This window comes from Nilaparvata lugens, chromosome 2 (assembly GCF_014356525.2).
Source record: "Nilaparvata lugens isolate BPH chromosome 2, ASM1435652v1, whole genome shotgun sequence".
Lineage (NCBI taxonomy): Eukaryota > Metazoa > Arthropoda > Insecta > Hemiptera > Delphacidae > Nilaparvata > Nilaparvata lugens.
The window spans coordinates 23,813,853-23,834,876 of record NC_052505.1 but is presented as its reverse complement, the minus strand read 5'-3'; the positions used below and the strand labels follow the sequence as shown (position 1 = coordinate 23,834,876).

Here is a 21,024-nt window from a genome sequence, read left to right as displayed (position 1 = left end):
TTCACTGTTTCAATGCATCAACCCAACATGTTAGAATAATTAATGTATTAAGGAAGTTTGAAACATTTCCAGTATTTTTGGATTATTCAAATATTAACAGTTTATCGCCTATTTATAATACCCAAAATTATCTGATCAATGTACATATTTTCTTGTGCAATCCCTTGAACTATTTCGCATTGACAGAAAAATCTATATTTATACTAGTATTAGAGGAACAAAAAACAGTCACACATCAATTTCAACGATTTGAAACATATTAAAATGATTCAGAAAATTCTTCCAGCCTTTTAGAAAATGAAGGATATTGAGAATATTGAGGATATTTTATATCTGCTACCCAAGGTTTTTACTGGAATACAAGATAGTAGCAAGAGATACAAGAGATTCATTTATGATCTTGTTTTCTACAACAATCAATATATGAATTGTCCTAGTACAATACTGCATGACAACATGAATCTCTGGTATAAATACATCAACCAATCACAAATAATGTGAACTGGGTCTGAAAATAGATTTCTAATCCAATCTATCACAATATTGTCTTCACAATGACTTTATTTTCCACGTCCACACAGACGTTCCATCAGTTTCTAACAATAACAGGGGCGATATTTGAGGAAAATGCGCTCGATCATATTTTACGCAGCGATCGAAGACCACCTAGCAAGGAAGAAAAGCCGCTTTCCAGCAACCGTTTTCTATTCGTTCCTATTCTCTGTGTTGTCACTCACTAATGGAAGGCAGGCGCTTCGGTCTGCCTTCTGACATCAGGGAGTTCCGTGTCCTGAAGGAAGGAAAGAAGTGAGAGAAAAAAGTTAAGAAGAATGAGAAGGAGGAGGAGGAGGAGAAGAAGAAGAAGAAGAAGAAGAAGAAGAGAAGAAGAAAAGCTTCAAAGCACAACAGTAGTAACCGAGGCTTGCCTTCTTAACAATTGCATTGAAGCTACGCAAAAACGCAACCAGCAATGTATTGGAGAGATTCGAATTCGTAACGTATTGTGAGGCTCACCTCTTATAAAATAAGTTACATCAATGCTTCCAATTACTGATTCTGATAGCAGCTTAGACTTTTCAAATGCATTTTTTTCAAAATGGGGAGGGGTGAAAAAATTTTTCTTGGTGGTACAAAAAGATACAAAAATATGGTATAGTTTTTTCCCGAATTTGGTAAAGTCGGGGACCAGGTTTATGCTGCTGATTCTGATAGTAAGATTCACTTAGTGACTGTAGTGAGATTCTCTTCAAACTGTCAGCAATCATCATAAAAAATGTTTCCTACTCAATCAATGCTGATAATGAGTGTAACTTTTTGACTGACTTTAGAGACTATTCACCTCAAACTGTCATTCCCTGTGAATAATTTTCATTTCTTCTCATTTAACCAAATGCTCACAGTTTGGAGCTGCTGTTTTGAAATTACATACAGGAACCAGGAGGCCAGTAAACAAGGAGAGTCTCTTCTAAATAATGTAGTTCTATTAATTATTGGTGAACTATTGTTCTTGGTGAATTATTGTTGACTAGTAAAATTGCTTCTTGGATGTAAGTTCAAAGCTGAAAATGTAGTGTTCTTCCTGTTAAGAGATGATTTGAACGGTTAAAGTTGGTTGTATGGACAGGAAAATAGCATCATTTTTGAGTAATGCCCAGTTCGAAAGTAAATCTCTCAACATTTAAATGATTGTTTCTAATATCTTACAATCTCTCTGTAATTACTTTGAAAATTTTATGATTTTTCTGGATTGCACCATACAACATCTAGGCTATTCAAATTTGGTAGATTTTATCGATAAATTGTCCATATTATCTTTCTCAGCATGTACTCATTCCTATAGTGAGAATCTATTATTCTATATTTTTAGTGAATATCAACTTTCAAACCGAATTAAATTTGAAAATTCAGTTGACTACACCATATGACTATACGAACATAACCCTATCCCTGCTGCACCCTGGTGACTGAATTAGGAGCTACATCAACCAATCACAAATAATGTGAACTGGGTCTGAAAATAGATTTCTAATCCAATCTATCACAATATTGTCTTCACAATGACTTTATTTTCCACGTCCACACAGACGTTCCATCAGTTTCTAACAATAACAGGGGCGATATTTGAGGAAAATGCGCTCGATCATATTTTACGCAGCGATCGAAGACCACCTAGCAAGGAAGAAAAGCCGCTTTCCAGCAACCGTTTTCTATTCGTTCCTATTCTCTGTGTTGTCACTCACTAATGGAAGGCAGGCGCATCGGTCTGCCTTCTGACATCAGGGAGTTCCGTGTCCTGAAGGAAGGAAAGAAGTGAGAGAAAAAAGTTAAGAAGAAGGAGAAGGAGGAGGAGGAGGAGGAGAAGAAGAAGAAGAAGAAGAAGAGAAGAAGAAAAGCTTCAAAGCACAACAGTAGTAACCGAGGCTTGCCTTCTTAACAATTGCATTGAAGCTACGCAGAAACGCAACCTACAATGTATTGGAGAGATTCGAATTCGTAACGTATTGTGAGGTTCACCTCTTATAAAATATAAGTTACATCAATGCTTCCCATTGCTGATTCTGATAGCAGCATAGACTTTTCAAATGCATTTTTTTCAAAATGGGGAGGGGTGAAAAAATTTTTCTTGGTGGTACAAAAAGATACAAAAATATGGTATAGTTTTTTCCCGAATTTGGTAAAGTCGGGGACCAGGTTTATGCTGCTGATTCTGATAGTAAGATTCACTTAGTGACTGTAGTGAGATTCTCTTCAAACTGTCAGCAATCATCATAAAAAATGTTTCCTACTCAATCAATGCTGATAATGAGTGTAACTTTTTGACTGACTTTAGAGACTATTCACCTCAAACTGTCATTCCCTGTGAAATTTCATTTCTTCTCATTTAACCAATGCTCACAGTTTGGAGCTGCTGTTTGAAATTACATACAGGAACCAGGAGGCCAGTAAACAAGGAGAGTCTCTTCTAAATAATGTAGTTCTATTAATTATTGGTGAACTATTGTTCTTGGTGAATTATTGTTGACTAGTAAAATTGCTTCTTGGATGTAAGTTCAAAGCTGAAAATGTAGTGTTCTTCCTGTTAAGAGATGATTTGAACGGTTAAAGTTGGTTGTATGGACAGGAAAATAGCATCATTTTTGAGTAATGCCCAGTTCGAAAGTAAATCTCTCAACATTTTAAATGATTGTTTCTAATATCTTACAATCTCTCTGTAATTACTTTGAAAATTTTATGATTTTTCTGGATTGCACCATACAACATCTAGGCTATTCAAATTTGGTAGATTTTATCGATAAATTGTCCATATTATCTTTCTCAGCATGTACTCATTCCTATAGTGAGAATCTATTATTCTATATTTTTTAGTGAATATCAACTTTCAAAACCGAATTAAAATTTGAAAATTCAGTTGACTACACCATATGACTATACGAACATAACCCTATCCCTGCTGCACCCTGGTGACTGAATTAGGAGCTACATCTTTGGCCAATCAAGAGAGGTCAGTCAGTAGGCGTGGTCTAATCAGTCCATGTTCAAAGTTCTAAAATTTATCTTATCAACTGTTCGACAACAAACTTTAGGATGTAAAGACGACACCACTGTTCATCATTGATTTGTCGAGCAGATGAAATAAATCTCAAACGGTATCTTCATGAAATTGAATAGACCCGAAAATAGAATTGGGGAAAGATTTTATCTCGTTAATGTGAATATTGAAATTAAAGTGGACCAACACAAATATTTCTCTTTCCAAAGTTCTAAACTGTATGTAACGACAATGCATAACTGTATACAATTTAAATTTGAAAGGATGATGAGAAAGTCCGAAAACCAGCAAGAATGGCTTTCAATCACTTCACAAGCACTTTGCAGAATCTTATCATCGTAAAAATCTCTTCTGAAAAGTGGAAAAAATCACTCTTTGTAATGTGATATTCGTGAAAATTCCCTGTGAACGAGAGGAAAGACAAGCGCTGGGTTTGTGATTATGTAGGAACTTGACGTAGATATACCTACCGACGTCTTGATTTGACTACGCCCTTTTCAGGAAGGAGGATAAAAACTTTCCTATTGTTCCGGCGTCTGGCTGCTGTTTTTATGACGTTTTTATCATTACTGGAAGCGTTTTGACAGCCCTGCGCCGTAAATCAAGGCTCGTTTACAGTCGGATCAAGTCAGGACATTAGATTTGGTAGCGCGCGGTAGTTTACAAGTAGATAAGACGGTTTACTACAGCAAGAGTGTCTAATGATAAGCCGGTGGTTGAGCAGAGCAGCGCTGCTAGTTCGTCTGTTGGCCGATAGATGTCGCAGGGCTGGAAGTCGCGCGCTTTGAATGTTTGAAGCTCGAAGCCAGTCGGTGCTTGTCTGTGGACCGTGCGGTTTGGCTTGCGTGCGCGCGTGTTGTGCTCTCCTGTTATCAATCACGTACTTTATCACGATAATATAAATTTTGTGTCACACGAGAAAAGACCGGCTTCGACACTTTCGACCGGGCAGCTAGGTAAGACATTGATAAGAATTCTTCACATCAAATTCACGAGAATTTTATTTGTTGAAAACTTGTAAAAATAATGTTATTGATGAAAATTTTGCATTGCAAAAAGTAGGCTCACTACATTCAGAAAATGAAAAAGTTGAAAAGATGCTGTTTATTTGTCATCTCAATTTCTATCGATTCAATTATATTACTGCAGTGTCAGTGTGTCTTTTCAATAATGAAGGAGTTCCACAAGCCACAACATAAATGTCAAGAAATATGTCATCAATGTTAATGTATATTCAAAAAATTAATGTCGAAGTTTTCTACTTTGTATTTTAATTTTTTATTTTTAGGGTTTTCGTGAGTGGAATCTTCGTGGTAATTTAATAACAGTTTTCCATTTGATAAAAACTGTGAATAATGATGAAAAATCATTATAAAGAGTTGGTAATCATAAAGAGTTGGAACCTGAATTTGTACTACAGTATTATTCTAGAATATTGTACTATAACATGTAATGTTGTTAATTGATGGAGTTGACTTTCTGATAAAGATAATGGGATCTCCGAAGATAGAAAATAATATTTTAGCTACAAATCGAATCGGTTGAATTTTTAATGCGGATTCCACTGTTAAAACAGTTTAGAATGACTGAAATTTATTACAATCATAATCATCACAATCAGAGTTTCTACGTTCAAGAAGTAGTGGCAATGTATCCGACCATCATCATTTCCGGTTAAAAGTGCTTAGATTATTGAGAAATTATGAGATTATGATTTAGACTATGGGAGTCAAAGAATGGAAAGAAGTTTGGTTCTGATTTCACGAATTATAGTGTCTCCTGAATTCAACATAATCAACAAACCCAATTTCAATACTGCAGAATAAAAGCTCTACAATCGAAGTCTAGTGAGATACACTTTAAACTGTCTGAAATTCTCAATCAGCATCAGTGTTTAGAATTCAACTAATTCTAATAGTTCAAAGTGATACCCCGTACGAATTAGTGGATTTTCATTTTGAATTAGTACAAATAAGAGTATCATGTAGTGAATTATGGAATGGAAACAGAAAAAAAACACATTCAGGAGAGGTTTTTTAATCATATTCGCCAGCAGCTACTTTCAGAAAGGATACTTTCATGTTCTGGCAAGTCTCTGCAGGTCCAAAAGCGTGGAGAGTTGAACATTTGCTCACTATTTTTGACACTCTCTAAATCTCCTAGACCCTGACGTTAACATGCCTCGCGTTTTTGGAATTTCTTATTCAAATATGTTGCTATTATCACGGTCTGTCTCAATACTAAGAGCTATTTTCCTATTTATGTAAGTCAAACCCGTGAATTTCATTCTCATCGAGAATAATATCAGAGTGAATGTGGAAGTAGATTCAGATTTTTATTCTGATAGTACAATATATGATTTGGTTTACATTTGCTGTTTGCTACTCATGACATCAAAATTTGGTTATCCTCTTATGAGAAGAAATAATCTTTTTTCAACTTCTTAGTCTCTGAAAACTCATTTATGAGAAATTAATAATAAATAACTAAAAAAAACTTTATTTTTTTTAAATATCACATGACATGAATTTGTTATACCTATAATGTACTCGTACATACATTAAGATATGTAGATACTTATCTTATAATTATGTTATCGAGGTGGTTTATTATGGAACTGCAATGAGAAATTGCTAAGACTTCTGAGAAACATTACATTTTGTAATAATTAAATTCTTTAATTTCGATGAATCCACATGTACATCAAGTACGAGTACTTAATATAAATTTCATATGATAAGTAATATACCATACCATTGCAACTGGAATGTCAGTCTTTAGAAACTGTAATTTTGGTGTTGAATTGCAACTGATTTATTCTATAGTGAGATAATACAAGTTGCACAAAATCCTGTTGAATTTTAATCACGATTAAATTCCAGGAGAGCCAATCAGAACATTTTTTCTGGAAAGAAGGCTTATAATATGATATAATCAGGATTAAAAGTTAACAAACTCTTGTGCAACTCGGTGCTAGCATTTTTGTTATTTAACGGAATGTTGACAGTTTGAAGTAAATCTCACTACAGAAGTGTAATTCTGGTGTCTGGTCGTGAGTTTCAAAAGCTTGATCAAATTTTAAATATCACATATTCTTTCAAATATCAATTTTTTATGTCTTGAACAATGTTTTTCAAAATTGATTCATACAAGTACTGGAAAGATTACGTAGAACGTATGGACGTAGAATCCCTCTTGTGTCTGACATTGACATCAGATCATGATGTGCTCATGAATTCATCATGATGACGTCACGGATCCATACATCCACTCCGGTTTTCATTCTCTTTGAAACCTTCTCTCTACATTTCTCCATCACTTTCTTCCTCTCTTTCAAACACTAGTCTCTTCGAATACTTGCAGTCGTCCATGAAATACTAGGCGCCATGTCTTTCAAGTCCATTTTCATCAATATTTGTACTGCACTTGTTGAACCTTTGTACTGATATTGTTCACTTGTTCAATTACTCACATGCTAGCTTGGACATGTGTGGGAGTGTGTGCATGTGTTAAGAATGCGTGACAAATAGCAATGATTGGTTCGGGGCTGGTAGAAGATTTAACACACTTAACTTAACCATGAGTTAGCCATGGAGTGCATATTATAGAAAATTCAATCTCATGAGTTAACCGTTGAGTGCATATAGGAAAGTGAGAAAGTTAACTCTAAGAGATCTAGTTATTAGCTTCACTTCCATTGTAAATTGTAGCAGAACCAATATTTCTCCCCCATCAATATCAATGTACTAGAAAACAAATTCTTTTATGGGAGAGTTGGAATATGGTTTCTGGTATTACATAATAATTTTTTGTTGGATATTGGTTCTTTCAGAGCGCTCATTCTTGAAACTGTGAGAAAGTAAATTTTTGCATTGGAGTAATCCTTTTGTTTCTCTTCCCTGTAATGATTTTTTCCTTAAAGTCCAGTGCTTTAGATTGTTGATTGATTGATTGATTGAGTACTTTATTTATGTAGATTACAATATAAACTGGCTTTTACACTTATATACAATAGCTTACAATACAGCAAAATTATAGATGAATTTACATAATATAGACTAAGAAAATTATTTTTGAACTGCATATGATATGAAAAAAGCAATTGGAAATAGCAATAGATAATATGGATATGCATTTACATAAATTGGCGGAGCTTTGGACATATCAATGTCCATTCTTTGGAAAGAATATTCAAAATAATCCTTCTCACTAACTCTCTACCAAAGAGACCTATTGTTGCATAGGTACAGAGAGTAAAATCTGCATAGGCATTAGATTGCCACACTGACATTGACTTTAAACTGTCAGTACCTGTTGATGTGTTGATATAGCTGTACATGTTATAACATAACTATTCAGTATTATAATGAGATTGTCATTTATGAATAATACTGCCATTTTGTGATGAATCAAACTATAAGTTTCGATTAGTGATCTCTTTTTGGGTAACTCTTCATTTCTTCCATCGTCACTGAATGTTGTCAACGTTTTTCTTCGCCAATTTCGTCACAATTTTCTGGTTTTCACTACAAAATTAGCCATCTTGTATGTTGAGAGTTCCAGATTTCATGAAATTTGGCCTTGATTGCTAAAAGAAAGGATCATAATTTCAAACATGGAGAACATTTGTTAAGTTCGACAAAATTCAATATTATTTTTGATACTATTTTCTATCTAATAATGCAACTACTGTACACAGATGTTATACATAAATATATTAATGCCTGTCGATTTTATCTTGAACGAGTTGGTGTTTCTCGTTCTCCGCAAGGGTATGTTGAAAGCACTAGAAAGTATTTTTAAATGGATTGAATCGAGTTTTACAGATCCATGCTGATATTGGAAATATCAACTGTAATAATATTTACAATAGACAAAAAGTTTTATTGGGCATCTTACGTAAACTTAAATGAGTTTCCCGTTTCAAATGTGATTAGTTAATGAGGAATATCCGTTGGCTGGTATTTTGAATAACATGGAATATAAAAACATATTTATACATTTTTATAGTATTCTGATATGACGTTTGTAATAATTTCAGCATACAAACATATATTTCATATATTGATCAAATGTCTGGTTGAGGTATTGAATTTAGTTGGTTTAAAGACTACTCTAAATGCTTCCTCATCTAAGCTTGGACCTTCTAACCTATTTCAAATGTAAGTTTTCAAAATAGATATGCTTCCCATGCTATTAAAATGAAGTTACAAAACAAAAAAATAAAAAAAATTGTCCACAGATGGAAATTACAGAGATATTGCAATATTCACAGCATTTAAATTTGGTTTTCACTTAAAAATTGGGCATCTTGTATGTTGAGAGTTCCAGATTCATCAAAATTGGCCTTGATTGCTAAAAGAAATGTATTGTAGGATCATAATTTCAAACACGGAGAACATTTGTTAAGTTTGACAAAAATCAATACTATTTTCTATCTAATAATGCAACTAGTCAGATTTTATTCATTAATATAATAATGCCTGTCGATTTTATCTTGAACGAGAAGGTGTTTCTCGTGCTCCGCAAGGGTATGTTGAAAGCACTAGAAAGTATTTTTAAATGGATTGAATCGAGTTTTACAGATCCATGCTGATATTGAAGATATCAACTGTAATAATTTACAATAGACATAAAGTTTTATTGGTCATCTTACGTAAACTTAAATGAGTTTCCCGTTTCAAATGTGATTAGTTAATGAGGAATATCCGATGGCTGGTATTTTGAATAACATGGAAAATGAAAACATATTTATACATTTTTATAGTATACTGATATGAAGTTTGTAATAATTTTAGCATACAAACATATATTTCATATATTGATCAAATGTCTGGTTAAGGTATTGAATTTAGTTGGTTTAATGACTACTCTAAATGCTTCCTCATCTGAGCTTGGACCTTCTAAGCTATTTCAAATGTAAGTTTTCAAAATAGATATGCTTCCCATGTTATTTAAATGGAGTTACGAAATAACAAAATAAATAAATTTGTCTACAGATGGAAATCACAGAGATATTGCAATATTCACAGCATTTAAATTTGATTTTCGTTTAATAATAATAATGATAAAAAATACATTTGTTTCAATCATCAAAATTGCAATTGATTGATGGATAAAAATGAATATAGGCCTATAAAATCCTCAGTAAATTGAGAATCTTTATGCATAATTTTAAGTTGATCAGCTCAGTAGTTAAGACGTGATGATTTGTCAAATATGTATTTCATATTCCGTAATTGTATAAGCCAATTTGTAAGTAGTATAGATTAAAACCCAATACTCATCAATAAAATTATTTAGATTCTCGGAAAAAATGTTGTTAGAATAACTTAAATGTTCATTGAATAACTCTACATCTCACTCTCTCTCCCTCTATAACTCTGCCTCTATATTTCCTTATGTTGTGATGTAGATGCATTAGAATTGTATAGGAGGGTAAAGTGGGAGAGAGGGCCGGCTGCGCCCTAACTTCGCACTCCAGGTTAAAATAAAGGCAGCCTATCTATCTATCTATCTATATCTGCTTGACAGCGGTATATTTTTCGTTCCGTTTTGAGCTTGGACTGGAAATTGCTGTTTAATGGGACTGAAAAATGATACTTATCTTGTATTTTTATCGAGTGAATAATATAATAAATTATATGTGATTCAATAATTAATGAGTTTCCATGTGCATCATGAGTGTAGTCTATCGAAATTTCAGTATGAGAAAAAATTTCATCAACCAATTTTCGAACAGGTCCTGGAAAATCGATGTTTATATTGTGTGGGATGATTGAGAGAAGTTGTCAGTGAAGTTCGCACCTGTTGTGCACTTTGGTCCTCCAACCAACTAGTGCCATTTTGCTCCTTCTCTCTCCCACTCTCTCACTGTATCCTCTATTCCACTCTCTATCTTTCTCTCTTCATTTGCGCTTTTTGCTCCTATTCGACAAACTGATGCCGCCGCTTTGAAACAAACAAACTATCCCTTCTGTTGATTCTGGTTCACACAGTTTTTCGTGCGCCTCCCACTCCATTCGCTTGTGACTTTTCGCTCTTCATTAATCATCGATGGCTTTCCTCAAATAAATTCTGTGGCTTGTGGTGGATCGCACTCCATGGTTGGTTATCGGTTCATGCTTTTTTTCATGGTGATTACTCGGAAAATTTCTCGAACTGGCGAGTTTTATGTGCTCTGTGAGTGTCGGTGAGATTGATTGATTGATTGATTGATTGATTGAGTACTTTATTTATGTAGATTACAATATATACTGTCTTATACACTTATATACAATAGCTTACAATACAGCAAAATTATAGATGAATTTACATGATATAGACTAAGAAAATAATTATTGAACTGTATATGATATGAAAACGCAATTTGTAATATAAACTATAGATAATAATATATTGTTATGCATCTACATAAATTGGCGGAGCTTTGGACATATCAATGTCCATTCTTCGGAAAGAATATTAAAAATATCCTCCCCACTAACTCTCTACCAGAACGTTAATTTCATTATTTAAACTAAGGATTTATTTATTAATGGAAATATTGTAAAAGTTTTAATCAATATGAATATTTAAGAGAAAAAAACAGAAAATTTATAAAGTAAAATAATTATATAGGTAGATAAGATCAAATAATTGATTAATAAAATAGGCTGAAGTAGGCTGAAAGTAGATCAGGGTAATCAACTTTCAGTAATATACAGCAGTATGCAGTGGATAAGTGAAATAACATGAGCTTATATAATATATATATATACAATTCGTTCTATAACAGGTTTAAAGGTTTGTAATTGTGGGATGGGTGGGGGATGGTTGTCATGTGATCGTTCTAGGGCCGGACAGTTTCAGTCATTTCCTCCAAAAGATGTTTTTTTAAAGTCAGGATGAAGCTCGCTCGGCTCTCGATGGACCTGATAGAAACAGGAAGTGCATTCCATGCACGACAGGCACTGACTAAGAAGGATTTTGTGAAAATAGTAGTTCGATGATTGGGTATCCTTAAAGTACTTTCTCCGGTTCTAGTATGTGAAGCATCTATCCTCCTACCTTCAGAGACAAATTTGAAATCATCTTTAAAATAGTTCGGATTACCGTATTTCAAGATATCTCTAACAAGCTTGACTATTCGAAAAAGCCTCTGATCGGGAAGCTTCAATGTTGAACTAGCAATGTGGGCTGGGGTGATATGATCATGGCGTTGGAGAGAGTAGACGAAACGTAGACAATAATTTTGGCAACGCTGTAGTTTATCATTCAGAGTGACTTGCATATCGTTAAGAACAGAATTACAATACATTAAATGTGGGAAGATGAGAGATTGAACCAATAATAATTTAATGTTTCTAGGGAGGATATCGTGCATTTTCTTCAATGCATGCATGGCTGAGAATACCTTTTTACAAGTTTTGTTCACTTGTTCTGACCAGTCAAGAGTATTATTCATAATAATGCCTAAATTTTTAACTGAGCTACAGTAAGGAATGTCATTACCGTCTACACTAATTTTGTGAATCGATTCAAGGTCAATATTGTTTATAAGACGAGAATATCCAATTATAATGGGCTGTGTTTTGATGGGATTAAGCTTATGGCCATTTTTCTTTGTCCATTCCACTATCGAATTGATATCCTGATTCATTATTCCAACTGTTTCATAATTTTTGTTATGGGACAGCTTAAATAGATTTGAAGGTCGTCTGCATAAGTATGGAAACTGGAGAATTTGATAATGGAAGAAAGGTCATTAGCATACAAAGTGAAGAGGAGAGGGCCTAAAATTGAACCTTGTGGTACTCCATGCATAACGTTTTTCCAAGTTGACTTTTTGTCACCGACAGATACACATTGTTTCCTACCTAATAGATAGGATTTAAACCAAACTAACGAGTTGCGACTGAAACCAAGAATAGCCAACTTATTCAGAAGGACTGTATGATCAACAGTATCGAATGCTTTAGAAAAATCAAATAGGGTGAGGATGGTGCATTTTCTTTGGTCCATAGCTAACCTTATATCATCAGTGACACGAAGCAGAGCTGTCTCAGTTGAATGGAATTTTCTAAAGCCTGATTGAAAGTTATGAAGCTTACTATTGTTGTCTAGAAATTTTACAACTTGAGCATGAATGAGTCTTTCTAGCACTTTGGACAATGCAGGTAAAATACTGATGGTCTAAAATCCTCAACTTTATTGGTGATGGAACTTTATTTAGAGGTCGAACCAGAGCAAACTTCCAGTTTTCAGGGAAAATGCCTTCTTCAAGTGACTTGTTGAAAATGTATGTAATGGTTGGTAAAACAGCAAATAACATCTTCTTGATAATTTAATAGGAATTTTGTCTACACCCGTAGCATTACTATGAATACGTTGAATTGCTCTGAAAGTGTCTTCTTCTGAGATTGGATGGAAATGAAATTGATCAGTGATTGGTAAATCTAAGTTTGTAACCTGCTCTTCAAGATCATCTATATGATTAGCAATGACAACTTCATCGCGTTGGTTAGAGTGTGAAACGAAATGGTCATTTATATTATTCAATGGTAAGTCAATTTGTGGATTCGATTTCTGTTTGCCAAGCCCGAATTCTTTTATTCCCTGCCAAAGTGATTTAGAGTCTTGTCTATTGTTTGTCATAAACGAATTCAAGTACCTAATCTTTGAGTTCCGTAATTCCTGTTTAACCCTATTTCTAAGGCTCCTGTACTCTATCAAACTGTCCAAGTCAAATGTCTTTTTAAATTTCTATGTGCTTTGTCTCTACGTCCCATCATCTTAAGTATGTCTTCAGTCATCCACGGTACTCGTCGTTTTCTATTAATCCTCCTTGTCACATAAGGTGCATGTTTGTCATACAAAGTCAAAGTCCAATTTTCGAAAGTCTTGACCATGTCATCAACTGAGGGTAATGCTTCAATTTGATGCCATGGAGTCTGAGCCACATCAGTCAGGAAGGCGGCTTCATCAAAGTTTTTGAAGTCTCTATAAGTGATAATTTTCTGTTCTGGCTTGGGTATCTTATGGGAAAGTACACAGTAGATCAAATCATGTCTAGAAATAGCTGGGACTGAGATTTGGCCTGCTTGAACAACCTCATTGGGATCACTAACAATGAGAAGGTCAATGAGTGTGTCTGATTCATTAGTATGATGAGTTGGATCGAGGGGTAAAATAGTCATGTTTAGGCATTGGAAAGTTGTAGTCAGTTGAAAGTAGTCAAAGTTACGATTCGTCATGTTCAAGTCGGTGTTCATATCCCCCATAACTAGTATACGGTTATAACAAGGCATAAGAGAAAGCAAGGCTTTTCGAAATCTGTGAAATGACCTATTTTTGGTGGGCGATAACAGATACCAACGAGTAATTTATCATTACTAGATAAGGATAATTCAAGTAGCATAAACTCTGGTCTGGAACAATACTCTTGTTTAGATGTGATTAAAACTTTTGTTTTGATACCATCTTTCACATAAATTGCTACACCCCCACAAGCTTTATTTAATCTATCATTCCGGAAAAGATTGTATCCAGGCAATGCAACAAAATTTGATGAAATACTAGGCTTCAAAAATGATTCGGAAATTCCGATTATATTGAAGTCCTGAAAACGGAAGATTGCTCTGAGTTCATCAATGTGGCAACTGAGGGATTGTACGTTAAGGTGAGCAGCCTTGAAAAGTTTTTTGGAAGAGTGGAGCTTATTTGCTAGAAACATACCTGCGTCATTATTACTATTATTGAAATAATCATACCTACTTGAGGGCGAGCGAGCTGACGTGTCAGTAAGAGGCATCATGGAAGCAGCAGACCAATCGTGAACCGACCTCAGAACGACACATGACGGGGGAAATGGGGATGAAACTTATAAAACTTAACCTAAATGAAAAAGTCTCTTGATTCGAGTGCATTCAGTATGCCTTGACAGTTCGGCTCCCTTCACTATTTAAAGCACTTGTTCAGAAATTCACTAAACACAATAAGATGTAGATGTGTGGAGTTTCGGTGATGAATAATCCTAATGGTGAATAAGATGAAGATTGAGGAAGAACTGGTAGTGGGAGATATGGTCCAAGTGGAGATAGAGCGAGTAGGTATCCAGTAGTGGAAGAATCGGGTCCAAGTGGAGTAGAGCGAGAAGGAATCCAGTAGTGGAAGATCGAGTCCAAGTGGAGACAGAGAGAGATGGAATCCAGTGGTGGAAAATCGAGTCCAAGTGGAGATAGAGAGAGATGAAATCCGGTAAAAACTGAAAAAGAGAAGAAGAAGCCAGCAGAAAAACGAAAAATCTTTGAAGAAAGTTATCAATAGAGGAAAGTAGAGGAGATTGGAGAGAGATAGAATAGCAGCGAGAAAAAGAGGGGGATAGAGAGTGAGATGAAGGAGGGGAGAAAGTGGGAGGAAAGAAAAGTTCAAGGGTCTCACATTTTTTTGTCAAGAATGTGGACTACACATTCGGTTCGAATACTTTCAGTCATTCACATTCTTACAAAATTTCAGTTATTTCAACTGTCACATCACTCATTTAACTATGATTGATATAAACTCTAATCACAATTGGAACAATGAATTATAGTTGTAAGATAAGTGAATATACTCTCATTTTTCATAATTATTATTTACAATCAGCAGTATCTCATTTCTATTGATATTCTATTATCTATTATCTATTTTATTCACAATCACAAATCATAATTAAAATAATATATGATTGGGAGAAGACAACAGGCATAGCCCAAAACTTTCTTCTCCCAAATTTTTACAAATAAAAGTTTCAAAAAAGAATGAGGTTAGATTTCAATTTAATTGCATCACATTCATCCAACTATCAATCGACAATCAATAAGCAATTCATGTTGTAAGAGAAATTTGTTTACTAAGATGAATTGAAAATTCAACGAAAAAGTTGATAATCATGTAAAAAATTTCTCATCAACCCTCTGATTTTCAATTCGATATTGAAACTGAATCCTTCTTCGATTAATGTGGAGTGATTATCCTCTAATAATTGGTTAGAGGATTCCCAATGAGATTTTAGTAGTGTCTCATTGATTAAGGATGTTTGATAGTGGATTTGATAGCTCCAAGTATGTTTCTGAAGGAATTTCGTAGCATTCTTTAGTTTTGAAATTAAGTTGAAGAAATAGGAGGGATTCAACTTTAGCGTGGTTGGAAGGCAGAGAAGTAACTATAATGAACCTAAAATTATGTTAAACGATGAGAAAATTAATTAAAAGATTTTGACTAATTTATGTACTCGATATCAAGATGATTGATTGGGATACGAATAAAAATAGGACCTGAGAAGTTGAGTAGTTGAAAATTAGACAACTGCCAAATCCGTGAATGAGTGAAGAATGCAGATTGCCTTTAATGTGATGAAGAAAAAGAAGAAGAAGAAGGAGAAGAGAAAGAAGAAGATGATGGAAACGAAGAAAAAAGTTAAGGAGGAAAAAAGGAGAAGAGAAAGAGATGGAGAAGGAGGAGAATGACGAGAAGGGATGGAAGAAAGAAGAAAGAGATGGAGACGAGGGAGGAGAAAAGGGGAATAAAAAATAACGAGATGGAGTTGGAGGATGAAGAGGATGTTGAGTAGGAGAAGAAAGTAAAGAGGTAAATGAGAAGGAGGATTGGAAACATAGGAAGGAGAATGCGATGATGCAGGATGACGAGTGATAAAGAGGAGAAATAAAAGTGGGAAATGGATATGTGAAAGAGGAGGAGGAGGAGGAGGAGGAGGAGGAGGAGGAGGAGGAGGAGGAGAACTACAACAAGAAGAAGGACTAGAAGAGGGAGAGGTGGATGACAAGGAAGAGGACCTGGAGAATGAGCAAGAGGAGAACATGAATAAGAAGGAGAAGGAAGAGAAAAAGGAGGAAAAGGATGACGAGGACGAGGATGAAGAATAAAGAAGAGAAGGAGAAAGAAGAAGAAGAAGAAATATAACTGGATATGAGGAAAAATGGAGAGGAAGAATCTAAATAGATGAATAATTAACTGTAAAATATGATAACTGAGCTTCGAGGCGCCGGGGATTGTGAAATTTTTACCAACTCCTCATTTATTCACTATCAGAGCTATTAAACAATGATAAAAACAGAGTGTTCTAATCATCATTATAGAGTCGAAGCAAGCCGATGATGTAGTACTCAGGTAACTAATTCAATAATTGAGAGCTAACCCACACATTCAAGTGGGTTGATATTTTCGAGCCGGTACGTTTCAATTTTAATTATCATTGGATTAGTTACGACTGCTGCGATATGATTTGATTGGAATTCCTCTTTGCTCTCGCTCCAGCAATTATTTCTGTCCATACCCAAATTTACCTATTATTTTCTCTATACAACACTGATCTATAGTTAAAATAAGAGAAAGAAAACACACTTTGTTTATAATGTTCATTGTTAATAAACTTATTCCGCTCCATTAAACGTAAACATGAACCAATTTATTATATTATACCTTTATAGTATTCCATTCGCAATGAAAAATTGATGGGAAACGCTCGAGAACAGACTATATCAGGCGTTCATTGATCATACTATCTGTGATAATATAGCGAGAATAGTCCAATGAGAGTTCTGCAATATTGCCAGATCAAATAAGATTTGGAGTATTCAAACTACACGACACGATCGATAAAGAAATCTGCTAATGAAATTGGTTTATTCTCTTTTGTTCATTTGATGAGACTATTCAATTGAAACAATCTTTCCTCCTTGAGGTAAAGTTAGAACAAAATATTAGCTACGAGTACAACTTGCATATGATAATTTGTTCTTCTATTTAAAAACTGATCATTAAAAAAAATATCGACATATTTGATGAACAAGAATATTGAATATTTATTCATATTGAATTATTCAAGATTTTTGTAAAATTGATATGATAGTATAGAAGTTACTATAATTGTAACAGGCATCAACTCACTTTGAGAACATATCTATGTAAGAGCTTATCAAAAATGTAGTTGAAATCAATTTTTCAAGGCGAATAACAAAGATGTCTGATATAAAAACATTATAAACATTTTTACTATCGATTTCTTGAAATAGAATCGATATCCTCTCGCGAAGTTCTCAGGATTCTCAAACTTTTCTGAAGATCATAGTTGATTATGGTTCATCCAACAAATTTGAAAACTTTTATTTTCTGCATGGATAATGATTTCACAATTTCTCTCCGAAAACCTATCTAAAGATTGAAATATTCGACAAGGAGAATGATAATTGAAATTTCTGTATTATTTGGCACATCTGCTTCAAATGCTATCTGTCCGCTATCAGAAATCTTGTTCAGTGTATCAGATTTCATTCAACAATTTACACATTGCTTGATTTATTACTGAATGAAAACACTGAAAATATTCAATAGAGTTACAAATCAGCATTCCTTCTCTAATCATTATTAGCTCTTGAAATTCCAAGCTAGACTTGAATAAGAGCCTAGATGAGTTAGATTTCAATTTAATTGCATCACATTCATCCAACTATTAATCGACAATCAATAAGCAATTCATGTTGTAAGAGAAATTTGTTTACTAACTAAGATGAATTGAAAATTCAACGAAAAAGTTAATAATCACGTAAAAAATTTCTCATCAACCCTTTGATTTTCAATTCGATATTGAAACTGAATCCTTTTTCGATTAATGTGGAGTGATTATACTCTAATAATTGGTTAGAGGATTCCCAATGAGATTTTAGCAGTGTCTCATTGATTAAGGATGTTTGATAGTGGATTTGATAGCTTCAAGTATGTTCCTGAAGAAATTTCGTAGCATTCTTAAGTTTTGAAATTAAGTTGAAGGAATAGGGGGGATTCAACTTCAGCGTGGTTGGAAGGCAGAGAAGTAACTGTAATGAACCTAAAATTCTGTTAAACGATTTTGACCAATTTATGTACTCGATATCAAGATAATTGAATGGGATACGCATAAAAATAGGACCTGAGAAGTTGAGTAGTTGAAAATTAGACAACTGCCAAATCTGTGAATGAGTGAAGAATTCAGATTGCCTTTAATGTGAAGAGGAAGAAGACGAAGAAGAAGAAGAAGAAGAAGAAGAAGAAGAAGAAGGAGAAGAAGAAGAAGAAGAACTTGAAGAAGAAGAGAATGAGAACTTGAACACAACAAGCAGAAGGACAAGAAGAGGGAGAGGTGGATGACAAGGAAGAGGACCTGGAGAATGAGCAAGAGGAGAACATGAATAAGAAGGAGAAGGAAGAGAAAAAGGAGGAAAAGGATGACGAGGACGAGGATGAAGAATAAAGAAGAAAGGAGAAAGAAGAAGAAGAAGAAATATAACTGGATATGAGGAAAAATGGAGAGGAAGAATCTAAATAGATGAATAATTAACTGTAAAATATGATAACTGAGCTGCGAGGCGCCGGGGATTGTGAAATTTTTACCAACTCCTCATTTATTCACTATCAGAGCTATTAAACAATGATAAAAACAGAGTGTTCTAATCATCATTATAGAGTCGAAGCAAGCCGATGATGTAGTACTCAGGTAACTAATTCAATAATTGAGAGCTAACCCACACATTCAAGTGGGTTGATATTTTGGAGCCGGTACGTTTCAATTTTAATTATCATCGGATTAGTTACGACTGCTGCGATATGATTTGATTGGAATTCCTCTTTGCTCTCGCTCCAGCAATTATTTCTGTCCATACCCAAATTTACCTATTTTTTCTCGATACAACACTGATCAAGAGTTAAAATAAGAGAAGGAAAACATACATTGTTTATAATGTTCATTGTTAATAAACTTATTCCGCTCCATTAAACGTGAACATGGTCCAATTTATTATATTATACCTTTATAGTATTCCATTCGTAACGAAAAATTGATGGGAAACGCTCGAGAACAGACTATATCAGGCGTTCATTGACCATACTATCTGTAGTAATAATAATAATAATATCCTGTGACCAGGCTGGCTCAGGTCTGGTGTCAGAGTTTTTCAGGTCGCAACTGATCAATTTCAGGGCCTCTGACATGACCTAACGACTGCTTTTTAGGCAGCCGGGACCGACGGTTAATGTGTCCATTCGACTACGGCCACTCCACAAGAAAAGATTATTCATTCATATTATCTGTGATAATATAGAGAGAATAGTCCAATGAGAGTTATGCAATATTGCCAGATCAAATAAGATTTGGAGTATTTAAACTACACGACACGATCGATAAAGCAATCTGCGAATGAAATTGGTTCATTCTCTTTTGTTCATGTGATGAGACTATTCAATTGAAACAATCTTTCCTCCTTGAGGTAAAGCTAGAACAAAATATAAGCTACGAGTACGTTAACAACTTGCATATGATAATTTGTTATTCTATTTAAAAACTGATCATTGAAGAAATATCGACATAATTTTATTTGATGGACAAGAATATTGAATATTTATTCATATTGAATTATTCAGGATTTTCGAAAAATTGATATGATAGAAGTTACAATAATTGTAAAGTATTCTTATCAAACCTTCCACTCATATTACTGTACATCAATAACAGGCATCAACTCACTTTGAGAACATAATCTATGTAAAAGCTTATCAAAAATGTAGTTGAAATCAATTTTTCATGGCGAATAACAAAGATGTCTGATGATGAAAACATATAAACATTTTTATTATCGATTTCTTGAAATAGCATCGATATTCTCTCGAGAAGTTCTCTGGATTCCCAAACTTTTCTGAAGATCATAGATGATTATGGTTCATCCAACAAATTCGCAAACTTTTATTTTCTGCATGGATAATGATTTCACAATTTCTCTCCGAAAACCTATCAAAAGATTGAAATATTCGACAAGGAGAATGATAATTTAAATCTCTGTATTATTTGGCACATCTGCTTCAAATGCTATCTGTCCGCTATCAGAAATCTTGTTCAGTGTATCAGATTTCATTCAACAAGTTACACATTGCTTGATTTATTACTGAATGAAAACACTGAAAATATTCAACAGAGTTACAAATCAGCATTCCTTCTCTAATCATTATTAGCTCTTGAAATTCCAAGCTAGACTTGAATAAGAGCCTAGATGAGTCAGATTGCAAGGAAGTGTTCAAATTGGTTGATTGTTCCTGTCTTGTCGCTTATAAGGTGACAGCTAACTAATAAAACGTACAAAATCACTCTAAATGTAAACTAAGGAGCGCTGAGTCAACTCTGGAAAATGTCCGTGAACTCACGTAGAATCTGAAATTGGGAATCTGAGTGTCACGAATAATGGAATAAAGAAAACGAAAAGGTTCACATTAATAGTTTCTCTATCGTTAGGTTCTTTTCAAACGGTCAACATTGGTTGGATTGAAAGCTGTTATATGTTATCTATGAGGAATGATGAGTGCCGGTTGCACAGAATCCGGTTAAATTTTAATCGTGATTAATTCCACGAGAACCAATCAGAGAAGCCGTCTTATAAAAAAGGCCTTTTCTGATTGGTTCTCCTGAAATC

At 34.2% G+C, this 21,024-nt stretch overlaps 1 protein-coding gene across 1 annotated transcript in view; it reads left to right on the top strand.

Moving 5' to 3' along the window:
* Positions 1–4,354: 4,354 nt before the first annotated feature.
* The window catches only part of LOC111049685 (thrombospondin type-1 domain-containing protein 4), a 488,755-nt gene continuing 472,085 nt past the window's right edge, over positions 4,355–21,024 (top strand). The window contains exon 1 of the mRNA XM_039420017.1: positions 4,355–4,506. The gene's annotated coding sequence lies outside the window, so the exon portion shown is untranslated. The remainder of the gene's footprint in view (positions 4,507–21,024) is intronic.